The sequence below is a fragment of the Micromesistius poutassou genome (assembly GCF_964030765.1).
Source record: "Micromesistius poutassou genome assembly, chromosome: 6".
NCBI lineage: Eukaryota > Metazoa > Chordata > Actinopteri > Gadiformes > Gadidae > Micromesistius > Micromesistius poutassou.
This window is the reverse complement of record NC_140276.1, coordinates 800,686-823,136: the sequence shown is the minus strand read 5'-3', so window position 1 is coordinate 823,136 and position 22,451 is coordinate 800,686.

Below are 22,451 nucleotides of genomic sequence, written 5' to 3'. Positions count from 1 at the left end.
CTCTCCTCCCCGCTGAGAGGAGCGTGAGGGCCGCCGTTGGTGGCCGCCAGCCAATCACTTCCCAGGAAAATGTGACTGCGAGGAATTCCCCACGCATCAGCTATTGCTGTCGGGGAAAAGTAGGAGCTACCGCCAGGCTCCCAGTGACTCCGGGGTGGTTTCTGGAGGATGTAAACCTCAACTGTGGCTACAGCACAGAGAAGGACCAGGACTTAACAGTGTGAGGAGACGCAGGCTGCCGGGAGATACGTGAGCAGGACGCCACTGTGTACCACGGTAAGTCTTCTTTGGTTTAATATGAAATAACTTAAACCACGAGCGCCACGAAATGTTTGAGTCTTATGTACATTTTTTTTTATTTCATTACACTGTTGAATTCAGAGTACATACGAGAGTGGGTTAAATATTTAAAGTTCTTTAGATAGTGGTTATGTGCTATTGGAAATCTTCAATGTACTCCGATCGGTCCGTGAATTAGCGTGACGGTGTGGCGGTGAGTGTGGCAATGACCCACAGCCTGATTGCCTTCATATGATGAGAACAGCCCAGGGATAAGTTACTCCACTGATGGGTGTAGCTGCTGCTGCTGCTGCCCTCCTGCCCGTCTGTCGTCTCCTCCACCCCGTCTGGCATGTGACGAGGCCGCTGCGTGTGAGCGGGGTTCCTGTTGTTGGGAGGTCATGTAAATCATTAGACTCCGAGAACATATATTCCTACAATCGTAGGTGTTTTCTTTTTGATGCGCATTGAGCAACTTAAAAAAAATAACGGGTTTGAGATATTCTTTGAAATTCTAGAAAGTCCAGAGAATGGTCCTTACATGTGTTAAAACTATTACACGTTAGCCCCACAATCTTCTCCGGTGTTCTGCTCCTACTTAACCTCAAGCAGTAGGCCCACATGTCTGCTGTGTTTAGCGAAATGTTGTTCTCTCAGACTGTTGATCACCCCGCTTTAGGGCAGTCCAAATGTTTACCAGATGTTTACATATTTCGGTTAAGATGCTTGTGTCATGGGACGACCCGGCTGGATCCCATTGGTTGCCTTTGGTCCTCTTTCCCCCAAGCCAAAGGCCTTTGTGACGTAGGGTGGAGACGGGAGAGCCAGGGGACTTCTGGCTGCCTTGCCCATATCAGACAAGACCAGCTGGATCGCCTAATTCCTCTCCCTTCCCAGAAAGTCTTCCCTTCCTGGCATATAACTGGAAACTGCTCCCTCCACTCCAGCGGATTGCCCGCTATAAGTGGCTATTTTTAGTTTGGAGATGTTGTGTGGCTGTTTGCTCTGAATTAACCCGACAAGTGTCTTCAGTTGTTGTGCTTTCCTCCCGTTGAACTGTGGTGTCTTCCCCTTTGTCTGTGTCTCATGGTCAAAGTCGCCGTCATGCATAATTCAACCGCATTGACTTCCAAACGAGAAGGCGAATCAACAACAACACACACACACACACCGCATGAACCCGGCCTGACCTGTCTGACCGGCGTCCTACTGCGCTGTACTTAAACAACACAAACACAAGGCTACGGCTACGGTTGCATTTGAATGGCGAGGGTTCTTCTTTGCTTAAACCGGGAACAGAATACTTTGGGTAGAGGCTAATGAAATTCCTGGCACTCATCATGTGACAGTGATGTCACCCTGTGCAGAGCCAGCAGCTGAGGAGTGTGTCAGTGGCCCGGCGGACAATGGCGAGCTGTTGCCGTGTGTGTTATCGTGCAGGGCACATATTAATGTTGAGACGGTGCATTGAGCAGCAGATCTTCTTACGCTCCTCGCTCCGTCTGGGCTCTGCCCGCCCGTCCTAATGGGGTTCTGCTTATTGATTTAGCCGCTCCACAAGAGGAGGCTGAGCTCTGCTGCTGCTGGTCTGAATCAACCATTAGTGTGCTTGGCTGTGTGCACTGTTGGCCCTGGCAGTATAGAGCGATGCAGGGATATTAATAATGCCACAGCTAAATATAGTCTATTTTAGTGGCTGTAGGTTGAAAGGAAGACGACGATGGGCGAAAAACTATATCTGAAGTAACAGGGTTTTATGTTTGATTGTTCGGTTCAGAATATGATTTAGGGCAACGAACCAGGACGTTTCCATTTCAATATACTATGAATAACCACAAGATGGCAACATACATGTGCCCTGGCCATTGCAGTGTCGTGTTGCGGCTGAACGCCACAAATGAAGAAATCAACTTGTGAAAGACCAAAGCGTACTTCTCGTTTTTTTTTTTTTTTTTTGCGCTACAAACCCAGGATTGTACCGTTTTCTTTTGAAAGATCATAGAGGAACCATCCACGGTGGAGTTCCTTAATCTGAGGTTTCTGTGTGAGCACGGCAGGGCCGGCCTGTCACCTGAGTTTCAGGTCCTCAGGTGTCTGATTGCTAGGCAGCAGTAGTAACGCTTTGTCATTGGCCGTGACGTCACCGGGTGAGGAGACCAGGGAAATTCCACCTGTAGCCTCATTCTGTAACCTCATTCCAGCCCCTGGCCCGCTCCCCGAGCCACGTGACTCGCGTAGGTCATAGATGACCGTGCGTCTGCCGTTCACATGATGTAGGCCTACTGTATCGCTGCGATGAGGACGGGGGAGTGCCTAATGCTAGCTTTGGTGATTCGTTATCAAAAAATACACTTTTAAAATATTTTGAATATCTTTCTTTTTTTTTTTTTAAGTAAAGCATTTATGTGATACCGGTAGTCCGTTTTTATAGAATTAGTGTGAATAAGAATAATATGTTAGCTTTATGATAAGAGCACTAATGACGTTCTTGGAGGGTTATTGCATCTTTTAATATTATCGGATGCTTAATAGTGGTAAAGGTACATGGTATTTCATTTGTCCTTAAGGAGTTGTTCTTAATCATAGTAACTGATTCAATACATAGTAACCGAATATCCTGTATGCATGCCAGTGTGTAACGCTATTCCAACACGCCACATTATCAACTCCAAGGCTTTAAGAGGTTGTAAATGTTTTAGTGGTACTTTTGAAGGCTCGTCAGAGAATCTGACGAAGTTCCCTTTTATAAAGAGGACTTAACCTCTCATATCGACACTCGTTCTTGCTGTGCACAACGCTATGTTTCAACAAGCCATGCTAATCTGGATACATTAAAGACACACTTCAGATACACATGAGATTCATTAGAACGACCCAGAACACACTGTACCCCAGCCAATGGGTACTGTGCCCTTTGTAATCCCTTGAGCTCAGGCACTTTATGAATTTTCTATTGAAAACCAATTTCTTGTTTAATCAGTTGTGTGTGTGTGTGTGTGTGTGTGTGTGTGTGTGTGTGTGTGTGTGTGTGGAGCCAATATAGAAAAATTAGAACAGAAGTGTTCCATGGAGTAGTAGTGACTAGTCTAATTGAGTGTGATGTTCTGCCGTATATGTGTGTCTGTGTGTGTATGTATTTGTGTGTGTGTGTGTGTGTGTGTGTGTGTGTATTGGGGGGGTGGGAGAAGGGTACACATGATGTTAATTCATTTTGTCCAGACCTGCCAGTGGCACCCAGAGAGAGCTCCGAGCAGCTAGAAAAAGGTCATCCATGTATAATAACACGAGTGGGCGTTGTGTCTTTACCAAAGTCCGCTAAGTCAGACACCCACACACTGCTTGTGTTATTTCTATCTGAATGAAGCTGAGCCCAGCCAGGGCTTGTGAGTCAGCGTGGGTCTGAGATCATCCCGTGGCCCTCACCGGCTGGGGCTGCCAGTGATTCCAAAGGGCTTCGAGCCATTTCCAAAGTGTATTTATTTATTTTTAACCAGCCATGTCCACTGATTTAGTCTCTAACAGTGCGATTAGTTACATTAATAAAATGACTCAATGTCTGTTTGTCAATGTTAATGTTTATTTTTGGTACTTGCTTACTTACACCAAATGCTTCGTGAAATTCTTGCGTTATACTGGAAACCACCATGGGAAGAACTTAAGTGTTTCTACCAGGACGCCAGAGCCCAAATGGTTCGGAACCACAGCGTTGAACTCATTACCGAGCAGCATGCAGACAACACCTAACTAGGTTCTTTCCTGAGCGTTCCGTTTGGGCGGCGAGTCCTATACGTGATGTTGTGTGTACTGTGTTGAGAACAGTGTTGCATTCCTGGTTAAGTACCCCAAGATTCAAGTTCCAGTGAGCGGAAAGGTTTTTAATTCAGGCCTCTCTATCTATTCAAGTAGTCGACAAAGGACAAACAGGGGACTTTTTGTATAAGAAGGACATAGAGAGGATTATCAGTTTATTGTGGGTGGAATCTTGACAATGTTGCAATGCTGGGACATAGACCGTATCCCTAACCCTAGACCTAACCCTAACCCTAGACCTAACCCTAACCCTATACCTAACCCTAACCCTAACCCTATCCCTAACCCTAACTCTAGCCCTAGACCTAACCCTAACCCTAGACCTAACCCTAACCCTAGACCTAACCCTAACCCTAGACCTAACCCTAACCCTAGACCTAACCCTAACCTTAACCCTAACCCTAACCCTATCCCTAACCCTAACCCTAACCCTAGACCTAACCCTAACCCTAACCCTAGACCTAACCCTAACCCTAACCCTAACCCTAACCCTAGCCCTAACCCTAACCCTAACCCTAGACCTAACCCTAACCCTAACCCTAACCCTAACCCTATCCCTAACCCTAACCCTATCCCTAGACCTAACCCTAACCCTAGACCTAACCCTAACCCTAACCCTATCCTTATCCCTAACCCTAGACCTAACCCTAACCCTAACCCTAACCCTAGACCTAACCCTAACCCTAGACCTAACCCTAACCCTATCCCTAACCCTAACCCTAACCCTAACCCTAGACCTAATAGGTTGTTTAATGTCCTCAATGTTAACGTAAATCGTCTCATATTCGTGTCGTGCAACAAGTTGGCAAAACAATGTTCTGAATGAATGTGATTTCTAAGATAGACAGGCGAGTTGGAGCATACATCATCATCAAACATCACACTGCTTCAAAACGATCACTTCACTTAAACACCAGCATGTGGAGCAGGGACATGATGTAAAACAAGGCCGTCCATGGCTTGGCTATTAGGCCTGTCCTCAGCTGCTGTTTGCAGCAGCCATAATTGTAAGGCTCCAAAGGAAAGGCGTGCCCCTTTATTTAGTCAGCCTGGTCACATGGTTGGCACACACACATTATTGCTGTTTTGCTGCAGCTCGTTTGTCGTTCTGGCCATGAGGCAAAGGTCCCACACAATGAGACCAGCTCTCTGTGTGTGAGAGCAGACCGGGTTTCACTTCAGCTCAGAGCGCATTAACACCTCAAATGTTGTGAATCGTTTTAGTGTTGGAGTATTTAGATTGGATTTGTCACATGAATCTGTGTGTCTGCTCTTTATTACAGGGTTATAATAATTGGTTATTAATCCTTAAGGCATTTCCTTTTCATTTTAACATAGTAAGAATATTCATTCGTTTTGTTGATACAGTTGAGTGAAATCTTGATATCCTAACTGCATGCTATCAAGACCTCGGTAAAATCAGTCAGTCAGCACACAAACCATTTAAGCTGTTGATAATGATATTCAAGTATAACTTATGGTGTAGTTGCACAGTTTAACAGTTTAACGGTTTCATTAGGGATTGTAGAGTCAAATATAGTCTGTGGCTTCCTATTTCAGGATTCCTTTATAAAGGCACAGACTCTCAGCCTGAGAAAGTAGAATGAAGAATTTGAGTCTGGCCCTCAGTATTTAGGTCACTGTCAAACGTATCTTCTAGGGCAGTGGTCCACACCCTGACCTCGGGCTGTAGGGAGGGGGGGGGGGGGTCATCAAAGAACAGCGTGCACTACAGCGACGATGCAGCCAGGGAGTCCTTTAAAAGCGTGTTCATTTACCTAAGTTATTAAGTTATGGTCTCGTAGATTCGCATTATTAAAACAATCAAAGACTTCTTGATGTCAGAAAACTTGCATGAGTCTGCGTTGCCATTTCCCTGAGGGTGCAAGCTGTGGTATTCATCACTGAGATTGTGCTGCTAGCATAGCCGTTAGCTTAGCTCAACCCTGCCTGCTGCTGTGTAGTATTGTCTAGCGAATGACTGACGCGAGTGTAACTTCAATTAATGTAGGCCCCTGTTGTACAAAAATGTCAGAAAGCCAATAATGTTTCATCTTAAAATAGAATCTGTAACAGATTAACAGAAAAGGAACAACGGTGACAGTTATGAATATGTTAGTGTAAGGTTTGTATTGCTTTAATTAATTTGGTAATTTGCATTAAGTAACCCAGGATGTTACTCATTCTGTTGATTTCAGCATTTAACTTGTGCTTGAGCACAGAGCCTTCCCCCTGTGGGAAACGGAAAACACACACGTGTACTTTAAGGTGCAACTCACAGTATCTACCACAAACTACCTCTTCCTGTCAGCCAGAAGAAGTGTCACTTCTAATGAAGATGCTTATCAAGCTAGCTGACTACATACCACACACACACACACACACACACACACACACACACACACACACACACACACACACACACACACACACACACACACACACACACACACACACACCAGGCCTTCAAACCTGATTTGAAGCAGGATAATCCAGATAACGGTGGCTGTAGGGAGGGTTGGTAAACTAAACGGATGAATTCCCCTGAATGCCCGACATGATCTCTTCATCCTGTGGCTGAAGGACTTGAATTTAGTGATGATTACACATCGTTTCAGCTGAACAACACCATGGCTCATGAACTACACTTCATTATGAGCCCTGGCTCCCCCCCCCCCCCCCCCCCCAATGATGCACCTAGCGGTGGGTTGAGTCCTTAGAGGTGGGGGGGGGGGGGGGGGGGTGGGGGGGTGTTTGATGTGTGCTTTGGCTTAACACAAGGCTTGGTTAAGATACGCATAAGTACTGTCAGGCGAGGTGGCTGTGTTGAGCACAGTCTCTCTCTCTCTCTCTCTCTCTCTCTCTCTCTCTTTCTCTCTCTCTCTTTCTCTCGTTCTCTCTCTCTCTCTCTCTCTCTCTCTCTCTCGTTCTATCTCTCGTTCTCTCTCTCCCTCTCTCTCTCTCTCTCTCACTCTCTCTCTTGCGCTCTCTCTTTCTCTCTCTCTTGCGCTCTCTCTCTTTCTCTCTCTCTCTCCCTCTCTCTCTCTCTCTCTCACTCTCTCTCTCTCTCTCTCTCCCTGTCTCTCTGTCTCTCTGTCTCTTTGTCCCTCCCCCTGTCAGTGAACATAAGGGTTGTTTGATGGTGTGTGGGGGTGTGGGGGGGGGGGGGCTGCATTACCGCCAGGGGGTAAAAAACAAACCCCCGACCCGACCCCCCCCCATCCCCACCCCCACCTCCTCAAGCAGACCGGCGACACCCCTGGACCAGCCTGGAGCCCCAACCCCCCCCGTGGAGTTCAGACCCGTCCTACTGAACGCTCCTCAAACACACTGACCAGCGCATGCAGAACATCGTACTAGGAGACGTTTCTGGACTTCATTATAGCGACCAGGATCCCGCCTGTTGTCCAAATGCTATAAACTTGATTGCCCCACATTGTCTGGTCAAAGTCTGCGCTGAATGCATACCTGTTTAACTGTACTCCTGCCCTGATCCGGCAGAGGAAACCCGATCCCCTCCTCCCACACAAGCAAGCCTCCTATCATCTATTATGTCGTTTAAGGTGTGGCCTGCCGGTTAGTCCTCTCTGCTCTCCCCTCCCCCCCCCCGTCCCCCGTCCGTCCCCCCCCCCCCCGTCCCCCGCCCGCGCAGCCAATCCGCAGCGGCAGCACGGCTCACCTGAACCCATTTGAATACCGGAGCCTGTCCTGCGCCCTGATTGGTCAGGTGCGCGCGCCGTGCCCTGAGGCCTCTCCACCAATGGCAGAGGCGTTGCGTGACTCAGGGGGGGGAGAGGACAAGTTGCTTCACTACACTTCTCCTTTTCGGTTTTTAAACAACAGCCATTGCAGCCTTCTTCTTTCTGTGACTTTTTCTCCCAGAACCCGTGTTGTGTTGACGGGTGTGGAGGGCTGCCATTGGTCCGCGTCTTTAGCCAGGCCCCTCTCCTCTCTCCTCTCTCCGCTCCGAGAGCAAACCGTGGATTATACCTTTTTTTTTTTTTCTCTCTCTCTCTTTTTTTTTTTCTGGTTTCCTTCACATCTTTATTTATACAGTTGTTGTTGTTTTTTGTTTGTGTGTACGGGTACAAACTGAGACCTGACAGTCGTTGCCATGGACCCCGACACCCAGATCCAGAACCTCTGAGGTGAGTTCATCTCCCGGCGTGTCCGTGGGTCTCCTCTGTCTTATGTCGCTGATCGTTTAAAATATAAAGACGACTTAGCTGATGATGCAAGGGCGGCCTGAACTGAAGTCTGTCCTTAGCACACCTTTGAGTTCTCAGTGTGAGACCGGGCACACACAGGACACACCTAGTCGTGTTCTGTACTCTGGGCCAGGATACCAGAGTAAATAGTTTGTTTGTTTTTTCGTGTATTTCGGACGGAGCTGGAGGTGAAAGTAACCGATATTCTGACTCAAATTGCAAATCACACCCTACGCTTGCAATGCTACGACCATCTTACCAACGGGCCAAGTGAAATCACGTGATAGGCACGATGTTATGGTTCTTCACTTTCATATGATCCACATGCAGTGTATTTATTTTATACACCTGCCATGTTGTTTTCCCCTTATAATCCGTGACCTTATATGGTGCTTCGTAGCCAGGGCGGGAGCGGGGCTTTTGCAAGCCCCCTGGCCCAGCCCACATGTGTCTCTCTCTCTCCGTGGAGCAATACCAGCAATTATGGGTTAGTTCAATTATGTTTCCCCTCTCCCGCTCTCTGCCGCCGTTCGATCGCTCACAAACAAACACGCGGCGTTAGCCCCTCGTACGTTCTGCAGAGGAGAGCCCTCCTCTTTCTGCGGCTCGGCTACTGAATCGGGCGGTGATGCATCGAGTCAGGCGAGTTGAGCGTTGTACAAAACCATCACCAATCTCGTAGGTGCATCATGAGTGGAGAATGCCGCTCATCTTGTAATTCAGGGGGTCAGGCAGGTTGCCGCTAAAACCCATTGTGTGCCTTGTTTTGTTGTGTGTTGTTGTTGTGTGGTGGTGGCACCTATCCTTGTCTTGTGTGTTCCAGTACTACTCTTCTTCTTCTTCTTCTTCTAGTTAAAAAGTAATACACTCAACTGTGTGAACCAAGCAAAAATAAAGTGTTTGCAGCAGAGATTAAAAAAAAAAAAAAAAGCATGCTTCCTGTTTCGAGACAGACAAACTTTGTGGTCCACAGAAGACGTTTTGCACACATCCCTGAATAAACACAGGCCCTGTTTAAGTGACATTCATACAGCACACCCAGACTCTATTGATACTGTGAGTAAACCCTCACGGTCCAGATAAAAATCCTTAACCTGGACATCTCCTTCCTGTTTTGGATATACTCGTCATACATTAACGTGCCCGATCTCCAGGCAAGCTGATGATTTCATCTAATTGGCATTTGGAATTGATTTTGCTGAAATGTATGACGTACATCCTTTGAGGCCTCCTGAGAGGCAACAACAGAGGAGATTACGTTCCAGATAGAGAGAGAGAGACACAAAACATACCAAATCGTCTTGCCTCTTCTCAAGCTTGACAGGAGTTCAGAATGCACATCAGAACACACTGTGGTGTGGTCCTGTGCGTCTCCCCACCTGTAGCTCCATCAGCACCGGACCCCTGGCTGAGATACTATCAGTGAACGGCTCTGTTGTTGTCCAATAGGCATGAGTTTGCATTCGGCCGGCCTCTCTAATCATCCTTTATGCCCACCCTGATTTGGCTTGTAAATGAAGCCTCGGTGCGTGAGCTGCTGCCAGGTGGGAGCGCACACACACACACACACACACACACACACACACACACACACACACACACACACACACACACACACACACACACACACACACACACACACACTGGCTTTGTCTCTCTAATACTCTGGCTGATAAGTAAGAAAAAGGAGGAAAAGGAGGAGATGGCAGACAATGGCTTCACACATTGGTTTTTCTTTATATACAAATTCTACAATAACTACACTACAGTCTGTTCAAGGGGTGTTTCCTTCCCCCACTACAGGTCCACAGTTGGCCACCCGAAGGCCTCGGACTGCCGGGCGGGGAAGGCGTAGCGATCACGCTCTGTTTCTAACTGGGTTACCAATAAAGGGGGGGTTACACAAAACCTGTGTTCTGTGATAATGACACAGATAATGACACCGCCTGCTTTATGTGTGCCTGGAAGGGAAACGCACAACATGTTGATGATGATGATGATGAATTATTCGAAGGGATGACCCAGGCTACAAGATGGCTCCAGGATGTGTTTCATTTTGTTCTCTGACAGCTGCTGAAGACTATAGCGCCAGTAGTGTCTTATCAGCCCATTGCGGACAAGACGTGAGCTGGAGGAGGACATTGAGCTTTTTGATTGTTTCAGTGCGACTATCTGCAATGAGAAAGACAGCATCACTCTGATGACTGGCCTTTTCCTTTAAGAACCCTCTGTGTGAACGGCAGAGAGCGGCACACAGCAAACAAAACAATGCAGAACTATTAGCCATTAGCCATAACCACTTGCTCTCTGATCCTCTTCTGCTGTGATTCATGGATGCTGTCGAGAAAGGCATTACAAAAACCACTAAACAACTGTTGTTTTTCACATTAGCACAGAGACGTGGTTGTGATTATTTGTTACAGCGCCTGTGTGTGTGTGTGTGTGTGTGTGTGTGTGTGTGTGTCCACATGAAACACAGAGCCAACGCAGAGGCAGAACAGACTCCCTTGCGTAAATAAGTCAGAACATTCATTGGGCAATGGCAGGGTGGTGTTGAAACTGTCTCATGTGTGGAACAGGCTGGGACTGGCAGGCCATTGTCCTGATGGGGCCTACATGTTGGATCACAGCGGTGGACTCCGTCCAAAGACCCGACCAACTCACAATCCTGCAAAATGAGGCTTGCCTTGGTCGTTAAACAGCACTAGAAAAATGAAAAATGTCTGTATCGTAATTTCTTTGGGAGAGCTGGATGTGAATGAGCTCAATATAATCTCAAGTCTTAAGTGAGCTTTGAATGGTCTTAAATTGAATGAATTGATCTAATTCAACTGCACATCTCATCGTGGTTTTTGGGCTTGTACATCAGAAAAATCATGGGAGTTTTTGTGTGTGATACTCTGCCGTATTCAGAGCAGTGAAGAGAGCGTAGTAGTGTCACATCCGGAACCTATAAAGACCGCAAACCAACCGCCTTAATTTTATCACGTCTCACACAACGTTTGGCAGTTGCAAAACACGACAATGTTGCCCCATAATGACAAATAATGTCTGGATGAATTACTAAACTATGAGCAAAAAACAATAACTATCAACGTAATATATATTGGTACTCTTACTGTATGACAACAAAATAGCTGCTGCCATGTCAATGTGGCGTCACCATGGATACGCCTCGTGGAGCATCTTCTTCGCCTAACCTAAAACCTAATAGTCCCCTACCACCGAAATATATGCTTTTTCTTTTACTTAATCAAATCCCTCAGGTCTGGGCAGGTGTACGTCAACTCCCACGAGTGTCAATGGCGGGGATTCGGGTGAAACAGACTATCAGGGCACACCTCTTGATAAAACACACAGGGTTCGTTATGCAACGTATCAACATTAGGACAGCCACAGGCGGTGTAAGGAGGTGTGAGCCGCTAACTCTACACTAATCGCCACCGGTATAATTTACTGCACAAAGCTTGACATGGGCCAATCCAGAGTGGAACATAAGCAAAGGTAAATATTAAAGGCACAGGTTGATCAAACAGTTGCACAAGATCACATGTAATCTTGTAGGTGACAAGGCGCCCAGATCTGATACCACACAATTCAATTAGAATCATGAACCTTGGTTACACCGAGATAATTCTCTGTGTCTCCTCATCACCAGCGAAGGCGCTGGGCATTTAGTTAGGTGGGCGCGCCACGTTTACGCTACCAAATCATTTTTTGGTCATATATTCCACCACTCATAACCTTGTTTAAACCAACAAACCATTAACCATATAGGTCCACTGTGAGGCAACATGGCCGCCTCCGCTGCTGTCGCAGGTGGTTTCCCCTGTGATGACACGGCAGAAAGAACACAGTACACGCATGTGTCCTTCAGCTCGGACCGACGTGTCACCGCTCTAGGCCCAGCGCGCTATGCACCTTGTTGTTTTTTCCAGCTCATGTCGGTTCCACCCTGGGTGATGTCATCACGGTGCTTCAGAAACCAAAAGTCTCAGTGACTGAGAGGAGGGAACGCGGCCGGACTACGCAGTCTCCGGTGAACAGACGACGTTTGACTTTTATTGGGGGGGGGCACTTCATCTCCCCGGTTCTCGTGGTGCTGGATTACCTGAGTTTCAGTCCAGCTCTTAAATACCGCTGTGTGCGTAGTGGTGGGAAGGATGCAGTAAGAAGTGCTTAATTACTGTTATCAGGTTTTGTACGTTGATTTTATATTGAAAAGGTTGCAAAGGATTTATTTAAATATCGACAGCAATGTGTCACATCTCCTATGATACCTCTATCATGAACGCTGACATTACAGGTAGTTGGGAGTTATGAAGCTGATTATGTTCAATAGTCCTCCATCACACCACACTCCATCCAGTGCTAGTGGCGAGATCAAGGTGGAAATGTATTTGTCTGCGAATGAGTTCTGCAATTTAGTTTTTCTTCGTGGCCTTTTTGCGAAACACTCCTCCAACTGCGATGGAGCTGGAGGCTTGAGTTTCAGTGAGCACCGGGCCTATGGACGGCTTTGGATGGTGCTGGCGTCACAACTCACTCACTGCTGAGTAATGCTTGTCTCAGGGGCACTCAGACATCATCATCATCATATGGATATTACTATGGATGTGTAACCCTAGCCTTATTTCTTAATTTGACCTCGATGCAGAAGGCATGCAGCCTGGCACTCTTTACCGCTCAGAGAGCATTAGAGGCTTTCCAAAGTGCTGAGATGTAGATGTTACAGTGTGGGTTGTGTGGTGGTCACAGTGTGCAGGAGGAAAAAAAAGCTAAGAGACTAACAACAGCACATGATGGTTTCACTGCAACTGAAATGGAAAATCTGGGCAAAAAACGTGTTTTTAATGAAATACTGTGCATTATGTTTGCATCAACAAGATGTGCTCTCACCCACGCAGGCACACGCACACACGTACACACACACACACACACACACACACACACACACACACACACACACACACACACACACACTCTCCATTGATGGATGGAAAAGAAGATGAGAAAGCATGGTGACAGTACATTACATTTATTCAGCCGGTCTAGTTCTGCACATTTGTAAATTTGTTTTTCTTGATGCTGAAAGATAAAACCACCACAGCAAAAGTCTAGGCGATAAATTGACTTTGAACTTGTTTCCAAACACTGGGCATCTCTATCTCCCAGGTCCTGAGGCAGCAGGCTTAACCATTAAAACAAACCCTAATAATCGACGTGAGGCAGAAAACAAATACACATCCGTCATTAAAAACTTCTTAAAATCAGTTGACGGTCGTAGACACTATCCCTATCTACCATTATGTCTTCTGGCTTAAGTCGTTTTTGCTTCTTAACGATGATGCGTGACGTATCGGCTTCAGATGTGCAGCTGAACAAAAAGTGTTTATAACGCAGCATAATATCTGTTCAGGGAGTGTCAGGGACCACAGCTCAGGTCATGATCCAACGCTCGTCCCAAATGTCGCTCAGGCCCAGAGATGAACGTGCACGCGGGCCTGATCGTTCCTCCTGTTGAACTGAACCTCCCTGCCTGGATCCACCTTTCATTCAAATAACTCCCGGGGCAAACGGTGGAACACGTGCCTGGCGTAAACAGTCATTTGACTTTCCTCTGAGCTTTAAATTATAAACCGCCATGTCTCCGCTCCTCTCACTGTGAAGGGCAGCCGGGTCTGGTTTCACGTGGAAGACAATGCTGAGAAATAGTTCCAGTCTAGTCGCGGCGATGTGCAGTTTGTCTGCTGTCACCACGATGTATTCAGTGTAGGATAATTACGTCTTACGTGGGAGACCTTATTATGCGGCGCACGCCTTTGTCTGTTCGGCATACGTACGGAATGTAGGTTGGTTTCTGAAGTTGTTGTCGAGCTCGTCCAGCAAGCCTGTTAGCGGTAAGAGCACGGGCCGTTCTGTAGCGCACAGAGGCCCACCTGCCTCAGCCCTCCAAGACGGCCCTCTTCACGGGCCCTCTCCCCGTCGCTGAGCAACAGCCACTCCGTGTTTACCTACGGCTTTCTGCTCGTGGCGCTCATCACGACGACATGAGCCCCCGGCCCCCCCCCCCCCCCCTGAGAAATGCTGCTCGGTTCCCCTCCATTCAAACTGGAGTGGAGGCAAAGGTGGCCGTATGCATTGATCCCTGGGAGACAGTTGGATACAGCAGTGCTGCGACCGGTGGTTGTATCCAGTGCATACAGCGGGGCTGCGACTAGTTACTGGTTATTTCCAGTGAATTCTTTTTTTGAATTTTATTTCCTGTTATGTAAGCAGAGGCTTCCTCTGTGTCTACCTGATCAGGCATTTCATTTCCCTTTTCCCTTTTTTTTTTTATTGTGTGAGATTGTGGCGCCGTTGCCTGACCCTCCATCTCATAATCCCCCTCTGTGATATCCTTAGCCGGCCCGTCTCAAATGTCTATATCATATCTGGCAATTCTATGCACATTATCCTTATCTATAATTAAGTGCGGTGCTGACTTGCCGCCCTTGTTTTTATCTTATTATTATTTGTGTAAACGCTGCTGTGCTGAATAATAGCCGAGGCTTCCTTTTGCCTTATTCACCTTTTCCTTCATACCTTTGGCGTTATGGAATGGTTGTGTAGTCATGACAAGACCATGACAGGCATTCTGACGCAGACCCGATGCGTCAGGCATTCTTCCGATCACTAATGGTATATCGGAAGGACCCGTTAGTTCAGTTGCACGGCTTTGAAGAAAACGTGTACGTTTGGCGTCACTTGAGTTCAAGGAATTGCTGCTCTGGATGAGCAGATGAGATATACATTTAGTGGCTTCTAGATTAGATTAGCGGCCGCTGGACGCTGATCGCGGGAAGCACACTCACCCAGTGTAACCTAACCTGTGAATCAGTTAAACATTCTCCACGCTGCTCGGCTTTCTTAGTTTTGGTGGTGCTGTCAAGTTGAAGTCCTTGTAAATATGGAGACGCTAGACGCCAGAAAAGCCTGAGGTGGACGGAAGTGTTTGAATGCGTTGTCTGAATTGAACACGATGTAAACGCAGAGTTTCAATCAAATTCCCGCAGCAGCCTCCCCTCTGGCGAAACCCTACTTCATCAAACCTCCATGGAGAGGGGAGCACCGTCTGAGTTCTGTTCCATGTAGTCTGAAAGTGGCTTGCTCCATCCTAATTGGCAGCCGCGCCGTCCCACGCATACCTCCCCCCCCGGTGGACACACAGCGGTGTGTATGTCCAGACCTGTTTGGTATGCAGCGTTCCTCTCCGCTACGCCTCCATCCCCAGCCCCAGCCCTGGCGCCTGGAGACCTCCACGCAATGCCTGGCGCTACGCCCCTCCTGAGACTCCCTGTGGTCTTGTTTATCGTAGACACGGCTCACCCTAGCCGGGGTTAAGTAAAGAAGCAGTGAGACCTTATTTATAGCACAACAATGTGCTTATTTGAGCGCTATTGGTTTACTTCTACGCTCGGTCGGGTGAATGAGCTCTGCTTCTTGTTGTGGGTGCCATGCTTGCGTTGTGTTTTGACGCTCCCGCCCACCCTGTGCACCGTGCCAGGTAACTTGTGCTGTGACACGTCCGTGTTGGTATGAGTGTGAACAGGGGAGTGATGGGTTTGGGAGTCAGGGAGCAGGGAGCAGGCGGCTGGGCTGTTTCACAACGCATTCGATGCAACGTTTCGCTTTGGTCTCAGACTCTCATGACGTGTCTCGGTTGGGACGTGTTTGTACGAGAATGTATTTTAAAGAGATTCATTTTCATTGCATTTGAGTAGTTACAGTACGCATGTGCACATGCACGTCGTCGTGGATGTGCATCCATCATGGAGGTACTCGTTGATTCTATGAGTAGCCGGATATAGATGAACCAAAGAATGTATGTTAAAAACAAAATGCCCGGTGCATTCTGCGTCACAGAGGCCCTGTCCAATCGCTCATGACACACTTTCATAACGAATGGACCGGACGACATCCGTGACGGGTAGACCTACAACTCGGCAGCAAGGCTCAGAATTTCACATTTAATACAATTTGAGCTGAAAACGTGAACACAAGAAGTATGTGTGTGTGTGTGTTCACGATGCAGAACAACCATTATGCAACGCAGTCGGCTCACACATCGACACAGGCACAAGCCCTCCAGGCTCATCATATTTAACCTCTCTACTCACAAAATGTGTCCACTAAAAGACAAGAGCTGAGCCTGGAGCACCATCAGGATAGCCTCCAAATTCAGCTTGGACACCTTGGTTTGACTCCCAGGAGGCTGTTTAACAGTAGAAGACATCAAGGGTAGAGAGAGAGAGAGAGAGATGTGTTTTCTCAAACCTTGCTGCAATTGCCTGCCCTCTTTACACAACTCTTTACGGCCTCTACCTACTTGAGACATGTGGCCTGTTCCCACTTAAAAGAAGACTTTCAACTAAATGGTTTGAACTGTAAGGTGGTTTACTTAGTGGAATGGCTCCACTATCTCATCCGCTAGTGAAGACCTGAGATGTAGAACAGACTGAGATGTAGTTCTAGATCATAGGGCCATAGTGTAATGATGTTGGAACATGTAGTTATGGTTGTACCCATGGCCTGGTGGTATGTACGTGGCTGGGAGTCATTCAGTGGTGATTCAATCGCTCCTCTGACATTTGAAAAAAAATTGAGGGGGCAGGACGGCAGTTCTGTAGGTACATACCGCACATTTCTTGGTTTTATATGCAGAGTTGCCGACTCTCACGCATCTGGCGTGATACTCACACTTTCAGCATCAATCTCACACTATCACCAAGTGTCACGCCCAAAAAAACCAAAAAAAAAACCTGTTAGATCTCTTGTTGCTTCGGACGAGCGCTAAATTGTTGCACCCCCCCTCCCCCGCCCCCACCCCCCCGTCAACAACAAAAGCATTATAAGATTCTACAGAGTCTCACTCCGGCCAAAAACAAAAAGTTGGCCACCCTGTATATGCAGCTATCCAAAAACAGAGAGGCCTCTGGGAAGTGACGCCACAGGAACCACAAGGGGGTTTTCTTATCAGTTCTTTAAGACCAAGTGATGGGGGGGGCTCGCTCCATTTGTTCAGAGGGGGGTGCCACCCCTGTTGAAACAGACAACTGTGTGTGTGTGTGTGTGTGTGTGTGTGTGTGTGTGTGCTGTGTTGGGTTGTGTGTTTGTAAGTGTACTGCGTTTGCATTGTGGATGAGGGGGTTCAGATAAGAAGAGGCAGGGGTTTCCTTTCAGCAGGCCTGCCTTGCAGTTCACCACTATGGTTGTCGTGAACCAGGCCAAGTGTGTATGTGCATGTGCACACGGACCGAATGTGTGTGTGCACATGTTAACATGTGAGGATGGCTCCTTCACTCAACGTGTGAACTCACCTGTTACAGGCTTTTGTTTGTCTTTGATTTCACCAACATGTGTTTATTCCTGTTATTTATTCCTGTTATTTATTTATTCCTGTTTTTGTGCTACTGTCTTGTTGTTGTTGATACCCTCGGTAGAAATTGACCCTGTTACATGTTCTTAAGAACAAATATAAATGTAAAAATAGGAACATAAATGACATATTTATTAAGAATGAACTTCCTGCTAAATCGAGCTTTCTGTGGAAGCTATGACTCGCACTATATCTCATGGTCCAACGTGTCTGGCATATGTTTTCACTAAAGGCAAAATGTTGAGGTCTAAAATAATTAAATAATACGGTATTTTTGGAGTAGCTCAGCAAACGAGAGGGGGAGTGAAATAACTTTCCACTCTTGCGTCTCTTTTTTTTTCTCTGAATGTGGTCTAACAGACAGGAAGGAGCAGAACCCACCGCGCGGTGACGCATTTCCTGCGAGTGCTCGACTCACAGGTCAGCGTGTGTTTCTTTTCCTCTGCACAGACCTCTCTCTCAACCGTACCGCCGCCTCTCCAGGTCATTCCGTTATTCACATCGTTCTTTTCAAAAGGCTCCCCGAAACAGACAGACAGGCGGGCTGTTTGGCAACAAACGGGTAACACAATAAAAAGTTCTTGCGTGAAATGCGAGAAAGTCTGTCACATAATCCACCAAAAGGGGAACTAATCTCAGGGAGCTTCGCAGACCTCCTAACTCTCCCCCCCCCCCCCCCCGCTGAACCCTGAACACTGGCTGGTGCTCTCCACTCCACGTGCTGAACGCTGAAGTCGAGTCCTTGTTTTGTCGAGCCCCCCCCCCCCCCGAGCGAATCCTCCACCCCATTAGTTAGTTATTAGCAGGTTAGCGGAGGGCCTGATTCCCCCCACGGCCCGGGGGTGGGGGGGGGGTGAGAGAGTGGAAAATTACAAGACCTGCGAGAGATGAGATTAAATTCCATTCTCCCCCTGAAAGCGCGCGCTGTGGGTGACGTTTTTCTCCCTCGCCCGACGGCCTCCCGCTGCAGATGGTTGGTATGCTTATCGACCTAGCGTGCTCCTCCCCGGTCTTCTACTCATGCACTCCCCCCCCGCCGCACACACACACACACACATGCACACACACACACACTCACACACATGCACACACTCACACACACGCACGCACACACACACACACACTCACACACATGCACACACACACACACACATGCACACACACACACACACACACACATGCACACACACACACACACACACACACACACACACATGCACACACACACACACACACACACACGCACGCACACACACACACACACACACACACACCCACCCACCCACCCGCACTCACACTCACACACATGCACACACACACCCACACTCACACACACACACACACACACACACACACACACACACACACACACCCACACTCACACACACACACACACACACACACACACACACACACACACAGCAAAGGCATACTTTTTTTATGACCTAACACACATACGGCTCGTCCCAGCCCGGGCTCAGTGTCCTCATGCATGCCGTCCCGTTAAGGATGCCTTGCTCAGCAGTCCTCTGCCTCCCTGATGGGGTGAGGAGGGCACCAGTGGAGGAGTCTGAGTGGTGAGCAACAAGGCGAGGCATGTCTCGTGGTGCAATATCGCCAATTTCGCCATTGGTGAGTGAAGGACTGCTTTTGAAGTACGTTCTGCAACAGGTATTTGCACACTTTGTTTAGTTTTATGTCGAGGGTTAGTAGAGAAAACAACCCCCTCCTCCCTCCATCCCCTCCTCCACCCCTCCACCTCCATCGCCTCCTCCCCTCCTGCGTGTGTGTTCTTTGTCGAGGGTTGAGTCAACTCACTTAATTACTTGCATGGTGTCCTGCATGGTGTTGCATTAGCAAACACCTCCCAGGACTGTGACCTTTACCGCATTGTATAATTCACAGTCGGCCGCTTGCCCACAGATTAATCCAGGATCCAGAATCCATGAAGACTTTCCCAGTAGAATACTACTACCTCCCAGTAGAATACTACCACTTCCCAGTAGAATGAGCCTTCCCGTTTCGGGAACAGTATTCCTTTTAGCTTTTTTATTTATTTATTTATTTCACTATGGGTGGCTGCCGGCAATAGTATTATTTTTGTGCTGTTCTGTTTTATCACAACAGTGTCTAATCTTACCCGGGCAGATATATATTTTTTTTACGCTTCCAGAAATAACGTTGAGGGTCGTCTTGATGTCCACACGGACCGTATCTGCTGCTCCCCGGCCGGGCAGCCACGGCCGCAGCACGCCTCGTATCGCTGAGTCATTTCCCCTCCGCAGCGCAGAGGTTCCTGTGAAGCAGCTTGCTTCGGCTTGCCCCGAATAAGCATGACCACAGGAACAGCTCCATCGCACGGAGCCTTTCCCCCTCACTGAGAACCTGATTCACCCCCTGTAGACCCACTCACACACTCACTCATTCACTTCAGTTGACGCAAGCCGAAACAGAAAGAAGCACTTCAGAGGTTTGCCCTGCTTGCTTGATGTTGGGACCAAGATTAACGTTCACAGACCTAGTAAGGTCCTGCATCACACAAGTGTTACTTCTGGATCGATTTTCTCTCATTCGCCGATTGGTTGGTTCATTAGCGCTGTGCTCTGTGTCCTCTGCTGGTGGTCACCGCTGATAGAGCTATCTCTAAGTGTTGACCTCAACACCTCTGCACACTCGCTCCCCGTCCTGTCTAGCCTTGCGGGCGTTTAAACCCGGAATAGTTGCGAAATTCCAGGAATACCCCGAGTCTGTATTGAGCGGCGGACTGGAAGGACCTTCGCACTTCTCCCTCTGGTCGCTCTCGGTCCGCACAGGGAATGCGTCTCATCCCGTCCTCTCCTCTCCTTACCCTGCTCTGACTCGCCTCCTTCCCGTCATTTCTTCCCAAAAAATTCCCCCATTTCTTCCCCTGCCCATGACCTCACCTCTCCAGCCTCTCTCCGGTCCTGTGATCGCTTTATTGCAGTCACGTTGGCCGAGTCGGCCTGCTACTCTCGGAAGAACCAACAGCGTGTTTTGTAACCTGAGCTGTAAAAGGCTGATAAGAGTTTTTGCCCGGTCCTGTTTTTTTTTTTTCTTGTATTCCCCCCACAATGTTTGCTCTCGCACACATTCACGGTGACTCACTGCAGAGTCATTCAATTGGCTTAAATTACCTCCTTTCATGGTCAACAATGAGCTCAGCTGAGGAGGCTGGAGAGGAGAGCGGAGCGGGAGGGAGGGCCTGGCCGGCGGGGGAAGCGATCGGCTCTTTTGGGAACGCTTGCGTTTGTTCCCGATGAATCCGGACCCTAATTGGTTGTTACCCCACCGCGCCCGGAGGGTGGGGGGTGGGGGGGGGGATCGGGGCGCCGGCCGTTTCGGGCGCTCTTCTCAGCCCCTCGGCGGAGAGACAAAGGCTGACACACAATCTACTAAAACAGCTTCGGGGTAACTGGAGGGAGTGGTGGTGGTGGCGGCGGTGGTGGTGGAGGTGGTGGTGGAGGAGGAGGGTGGGGGAGCATCACATTGCTGTAGTCACATGACATGAGGCCCGGTGGAGCAGTAATGTGTGAGCCGTGGTAAAACACACACACACACGTCTCACACCAGGCCCCACCCAGCCACCCGCTCTGTTTGCTGTGCAAAGTGTGATGCATTGGCTCAAGCTCCCAAAGTAGTCGCTCTCCCCTCCCTGTCTCTTACTCAGGGCTCTCCCCCTCCTCCCCCTCCTCCTCCTCCTCCTCCTCCTCCTCCTCTTCCCCCTCCTCCTCCCCCTCCTCCTCCTCCTCCTCCTCCTCCTCCTCCTCCTCCTCCTCTTCCTCCTCCCCCTCCTCCTCCTCCTCCTCCTCTCCGTCGGGTCTTACATGCTGACGTAGCGAAGCGGTGCTCACAGTTAGGCCTGTGTGCGGGGACAAGGCTGCGGTTGTCATGTGCTTCTGGATAATGTGTAGACTAATGGCTCGGCCATTCTGTTGTATCACTGCTGCCCTGCCAACTGGGCCACTGGTGCTGGCTTGGGGAGGGGATGAAAAATACACAGGCACACCCACGCTTAAACTCACACGCACACACACACACACACACATACATCACAAGTCACACATCACTCAAACTCACACACAAGTACAATGTGTGCACGCACACGCACACATACATCACACACACACACACACACACACATGCACTCACACGCACACGCACACATGCACTCACTTACACGCACGCATCTCTCCTCAATCACTCACTCAATCACTCAAACAAACCAAATCACACATTCAGAGAGATGTTGAGGCAGCACTAGCATTATTGCTGGGACGGATCTCTAACAACATGTTTCTCATCCTCCAGTAACCCGACCCTGATTTGCCACTTATTATCGCTGTGATCCTTCACGCATTCACTTCTGTAAGCTCACATCTCTCTTCTCTAACACATCCATTGCACCTTGCCCATTCAGAGTGTGTGTGTGCATGTGCGTGTGCGTGTGCGTAATGTGTAATGCGTGTGGGAGATCTAAAATAAACATGGGCCGTCCTAAAGAATGCAACCAAAATCTGGGCTGTTTATCACATTTCTATCCCGCCAGCAGTAGCCAATAGATTCAGGGCAGCTGTCACATGACCTGATTTCTCTTTTTTTTTAAATTTCCAACACCGCCAACCCTCGCAGCATATGGCTGCACCCCGGTGCTGGTGCACAGAGGGCGGGCAAGGGGCGAACGAGGGGTGAGCGAGGGGCGAGCGAGCGGTGTTGTT